This window comes from Psammomys obesus, unplaced genomic scaffold (genome assembly GCF_907164565.1).
Source record: "Psammomys obesus unplaced genomic scaffold, mPsaObe1.curated_primary_1811, whole genome shotgun sequence".
NCBI classification, from domain to species: domain Eukaryota; kingdom Metazoa; phylum Chordata; class Mammalia; order Rodentia; family Muridae; genus Psammomys; species Psammomys obesus.
In genome coordinates this window covers 11,740,465-11,746,558 of record NW_026586816.1, presented here as the reverse complement: position 1 = coordinate 11,746,558, position 6,094 = coordinate 11,740,465, and positions in this window count along the sequence as shown.

The window sequence follows — 6,094 nt, the reverse complement described above, 5'->3', positions numbered from 1 at the left end:
TTAGAGGATGGCCTCAGCCTTGTGGTGCTCACAGAAATCTAAGCTGAGGAGGAGCAGCCAGGGTCTGAAGCCATCATTTACCGCATGTGCCGTCATCAGCACAGTTTTTAGAAAGAGGCAAAGGGCTGTATAAAGAATAGAATGGGGACAAAACCAGATTGCATTTAGGATTTAATTAAAATTGCCTTAGGTTTGTCAGCTCTTTTCCTCTCTACCTCATTCTTAAAATCATGAACAGTTCAATGAAAATTTAATCCGCATAGATCATTGATTTGCTTACCTTAGCCTCATCAAAGGATGATTCCATAATTGCCAACATTTGCACAATTTTCTCTTGGAAATTTCTCTTGTGCTGTAGTTCTTAGAAATAAAGCTGATGGGCAGGCCAGCAATGAGCAGACTTGCTTCTTCTGAGACTCTTGTGCTGGCTTGCCAATCCCGCCCTTATCCCAAGCATCTCAGTTTCCATGGCAATAAAGAAGCTGTGTTCTTCATCTGACTTTAGCCTACATGGATGCCCAGAACATGTCTACCACATCCTACCATGTTCCTTACTATTTTAATTTCTCTCAATGTGTTTGTTGGCTGTGTGAACAGTATCCAGTCACAGATCTGCTAATCATTTGTAATCACTGAATGAAATATTAAAAGTAGCCTTTAAGAAGTAAATTATCACTTTTCAAAGTGCTACAAACCCACCCACCCATGCCTTAATCTATTTAAGTACCTGCAATAAAACTAATAGAGAGAAGATATGTGGTTCTACCACCAGCTCTTGCACAACTTGTATCTTGATTGATTGTCTTAACCTATGCTGGGATAAAAGGTCAAAATTTATTGTTATTCTTATTATTATTAGGAAGAAGTTGAGGCCTGGGTTTTCCACAGCCCCACAGAAGACTCAGTATCATAACCTCAGTTTTTAACACCTGTAGTGATTATTTATTCTAGGGCACCATGAAAAGACTCAGTGAAAAGAGCTCTGCTTTTCCAGGCCTGGCTCTGCAGCTGAAAAGGAGGGAGGCAGAACTTTACATGTTAATTGCCTCAGATAAATTCCTGCCCCCAGGAGGAATGAGTGAACCAATTTAAGGAGGTGACATTCCACCTGAAAGAATTTTCTGAAGATAGGATTCTCATCAATTTCTTGGGGAGATGTGAATTACGCTTTCCGTATAGCTCTGGAATATAAACTTGAAGGAATCCCTTAAGGGCTTGTTGCAAAGACAGCAGATCTTACTAGGGGAAATCATGGAGGAAGCACCACCATTTAACCAAGCTCACCTGTGGCCTCAATAAACACGAATTGCCTGAAATTTGGAAGGAGACTGATAGCAGTAGTACAAATTTTAAATCAAAAGCTTTTAGCTTGGAGCAAATGTACACAGCAACTTGGTAGCAAACAAATTTGAAGTTAGTTTTCACTATTGATTTAATGTTTACCCTGCATGAAGACAAGTTGTTGTTTTTATAGGATACAGCCCTGAATTAGAAGTAGGAGATAAACAGCCAATTTATATCCTGTCCAGAGTTCTAAAAGAAAGAAATGGAGAATAAGATTAAATTACCACATTTAAATCCTTCCAAAGGTCCCACCGTATGGCAAAAGGGTTGTGCACATTTAAATTGGATCTCACACAATATGGAAAATGACAAAGTATTAGGGGAGATTAGACTAATTAAACTAGATTGTGAGAATGCCTCGGAGGGATCCAAAGTGCAGATATCTTCCAAGTAGGATGGCAGTGAGAGCTTCCAGAAGCCCGCCTTGTCTCGCCAGCTCTCGGGCTCTGACGCTGGCAGCTATAGCGGTACACTTGTGTACGCAGTGACATCTAGTGACAAAGAAAAGGAAAGCCAGCTTGAAGGCTCTGGAAGGCAGCTCAGAAAGGACCCTGCTGTCCTCCTTTCCTGGGTCTGTGCACAATGCTTCTAATGCAGATAGATATGGCAGGTTCCACACCAAATATGTTCCTACTGGGTAAGTAAGTAGAGTCTTCAGACTACCCTGCCTTCAGAATCCAACAGGAATCAATATAGATACTTCTTACCTTGTCTGTTCACAAAGAAACATTAGCTTCCGAAGTTTGCTGGTGTTGTTTGGGTTTAGTTTTTGTTCTCATATGTATTGGCTTTCAGCTGTCTTTCATTTGAAGCTTTCAGTGTCCTCTGACTCTGCCAAGTGACTTTGCACATATACTTCGACTACCAGAAAGACCTGGGGAAAACCCTTTGAAGATGAATTCCCACTGGCTGGTTATTTGATCTGGAGTCTGCAGAGTCTGAGACATTAGCAGCATGCTAAGGGGTACAAAAGGTTTAGGGGTGGTGTAAGAGTCCACGTAAGGAATGCCTTGTGATCACGGCTTCCTGGAAAAAAAAAGACATTTCTTCTACATTAAGCAAACGTTTCTCCGGCATCACACATATCTGCAAGATGCTACTTTAGAGATTTCCTAGAAAACAATGTTTGTGTTTCACTGTGAATTTTACACAATGTATGTCCATCATGCAGTCACCTCTACTGCCCCCATATCTCTTCACCCTCAGTTTACTGCCCACCCAAGTTTGAATTTTCCTTTTTAATTTTCCTGTCTCCATCAAGTCGAGTTTGTGTTGTCTAGCTATTCTTCCATGTGGGTCTGTTCTGGAGTATGGTCCACCTATCCAGGGTCAAGACACGACATGTCATCAGTTCATGCCAAAGCTAGCTCTCCTCCGGCAGCTACTGGGGCAGCAGTTCCAGGCAGCGATGGCAGTTTGTGACTGCATCTCTTCTTCCACGCTGGGATGTTTTCCGCCTTCACCCTGAGCAGCTCCATCCTGCTTAGGGCTGAGCATTCCACAGTCTCTTACTTTCAACATGGTAATCAGGTGAGAGCCTCTGTGTTAACTGTCATCTGCTGCAAGGGGAGGTAGATGAGGCTTGACACTGCTTTAGGAGTACAGACCATTCAGAGTCATTTTATACTATGTCCATTTAATGGAATAATAGGAGTAGGTTCTACTCTAGGACTTATGCCTTATCCAGGCACATGTTCTTGGTCCTTTTAACAGTGATACGAACAGTTTCATCTCAGGGAAAGCACCTTAGAGCTACTAAGAAAGCAATTGGTTGCTGGGTCAGTACCCAGCAGGTGGAGCTGAGAAGAGGGTGGCCAGTCCAGCTGGACGCCCTCCGTGGCTGAGCGGGATGGCAAGTGTCCACAGCCCGAACCTCCCCAGATGCTCCAGGGAATAAAACACCGAGCTGGGAGATCTGTCAAAGCAGGAACTTGGTTTATTAAATTAAGTAGCCCCTTTTATAGGTTTGTGTCAGGGGCAGGAGTAAGAAAGTGAGGTAAGATAACGTAGAGGGCGAGGTTAAGTGGTGCAAGGAGAGGTGGGCCAGCGACAAAACTCCACCTAACAGTTACCAGGCAGGGTTGATTTTAAGGCAGATATGCTGAGTCACTTTTGCCCAGAAGCTATGCCTCTTAAATCGGAAGCTAAGGACAGGTCTCCAAACTCGAGCCAGGCTCAGGTAGATGCAGCAGGCCTTATCAGGCCCAACAATTGGTTACTACCGGTGGACATAGTTTTCCAGGGCCAGCCTTTGTTGTAGCTTGCAACACTTTCTTCTCTGGTAGTATAGATATCACATCTCAGTACTATGATATCTAGTAGAGATGAAGTTCTCAAGTGAATAGCAGCTTGATTTTTTTTTTTTCATAAACTGTGAGTCCAATATGGGGTGTCTTCATTAATAGGGTCTTACCATCGAGTCATGGAGGATAGCCAAAAACATTGACAAGTAGCTTGTAATGCTGGGGTGTGGGATCTATGAAATCCTACTGGTCAAAAACTCACAGTGATGTAACTCATTCCTGGGTACGTGTGTTTTTATGTGATAGCATGTGGTGGCCTCCTGTTGTAGAGAAACTCCACAAAACTCTTTTTACATATGCACTAGTATAAATTTTAGGAAGCTTCTACAGTAGTAGGTTTCCATATAGCTTTTTCAAAAGACCTTTAGTGTTAACTGTGCATCTCATATTTCCTCCTCTGTTTTATGCTCCCATCTTCCATCCTGATTTATTATTTCCTGCCCCAATATTTCTATAACTTTGTATAACAAAATGTTTTGTTTCTGCTCCTTTAAAAGCCCCTCCTCAAGACCCTTTAATAATTTTCTGAGTTCTCTGGGTATTCCAGATAAAGCACACGTACACCTGAAGATTCAAAGCAAGCATGTTTTCCCCCAACCAGATGAGCTGAGACTTACGTCTCTGGGAACCACATAGTAGGAGAGAATGCACCCTTGTAAGTTATCTTCTGACTGTCCCACTCCACCCTCCAAATAAATAAGTGAAAAAAGAGGAAAGATAATAGATCCAAATGACTGAAAGCACATAAAAACATTCAACAGTGTTAATTAATAGAGCAATGCAAATGGAAACTGTGTTGACACATTATTCTCCATTTGATTGATATGGTAACTTCTATTTAGGACATGGAGCAAAGATATCCTTGCCTAAAACTGAGGAGAATGTAAAATAATAGAACAATCATGAAAACCAGAATTGGGATTCCTAAAAATAATTAAAAAATAATATTCATGTAGCACAGACCTACTACACCTTTAAAAAAGATCAGTGTGCTGAAGAAAACTCTGAAATCCCATGCTCATCATACATATTTACAATTGCCAATATATGAGATAAACCTAAGTGCCCATCAACAAATAGAAGATGTTGTGTAGTAGATGAGTATTATTCAATAACAAAAAGGGAAATGGTGTCATTTTAATTAAGTACAGGTTTGGAGGACATATGCAACAAGTCAAGTCAGACACAGAAAGACAACAACTGCTTGATCTAATTTAAATGAGGGCTCTACAAAAGCTGAAGTCTAGAACAGTTATAGCTAGGTCTCAATTGGATCAAAGGTTGGTCAAAAGTTGCAAAGTCTCTGTTATCTGGAGATCTATTTGAGAGTTGTGGATTACAATTAATACCACTGTTATTAATAATGTATCAGATACTTGGAAATTACTAAAATAATATATCTTAAATTTCTTGACATATACAAACAGCACCCATACAAAGAAGACCATGCAAGGTGATGGAAATGTTAAACTATGAGTTTATAGAAAACATTCTGTAATACATACGTTTATCAAAACATCAAATTATTAACAATGAATATATGTAGAAAAGTAAGTACAAGGAACTTCCAAATATGCCGTCAAGTCATTTTATATTGGCCATCTACAGCTGATCATGAAGTCTGCATTTCAGAGTAGTTTGTATCTCTAGAAAGACTCTATTGGTAAAACTAATTTTTCATTTACAAGGGGTCATTAACTGGAGATCGTTTCTGGGCTAGGGTTTTGGGGCATGTGCTCACTTCTCTCAGCACAGGAAACCCATCCATTGCAGACATGAGTAAGTCTTGTGCATGCACCCACAGTCTCTGTGAGTTCATGTGTCCATTAGTCCTACTATGTTTAGAAGGCTTTACTTCCTTGGTATTTTCCACCCCCATCAGGCTCTAACAATCTCCTACTTCCTCTTCTGCAAGGTTCTTGAGCTCTGAAGGGGGGGAAGTTAATGGACACTTCTCAGGTAGAATGGAGTATATGAAGGTCTCTCATTCTCTGCATGTGGTTTGGCTGAGGGTCTCTGTATTTATGCTCATCTGCTAAAAGAAAATGCTTCACTGATGATGGCTTGAGCGAGGCACTGATCTATGTATAACAGAATGTTGTTAAGAGTCATTCTATTGCTATGTTCCTGTAACAGAGAAGTGGTATTTTGTTTATTCCTAGGTTCCAGGTGCAAAGAGTTTCCGGTTTTTGGTGACTCAAACAGTGCTATGGAGTGGTTTTATCTCATGAAGTGGGCCTTTAGCCCGACCGGATATTGGTCGCTTGTTCCGCAAAGCTTGTGCCACTATTGCACCAGCACTTCTGGAGGCAGGTCTTCACTGCAGACTGAAAGGCTTGTAGCGCGGTTGGTGTTCACCCCTTCTCTCTTAGGAGCCAAGTTATCATGAGCCCTAGTATGTAGAAGAAAAGAGAGGCTCGAGGCAAGCACCAGCTTGACTTCTCTTT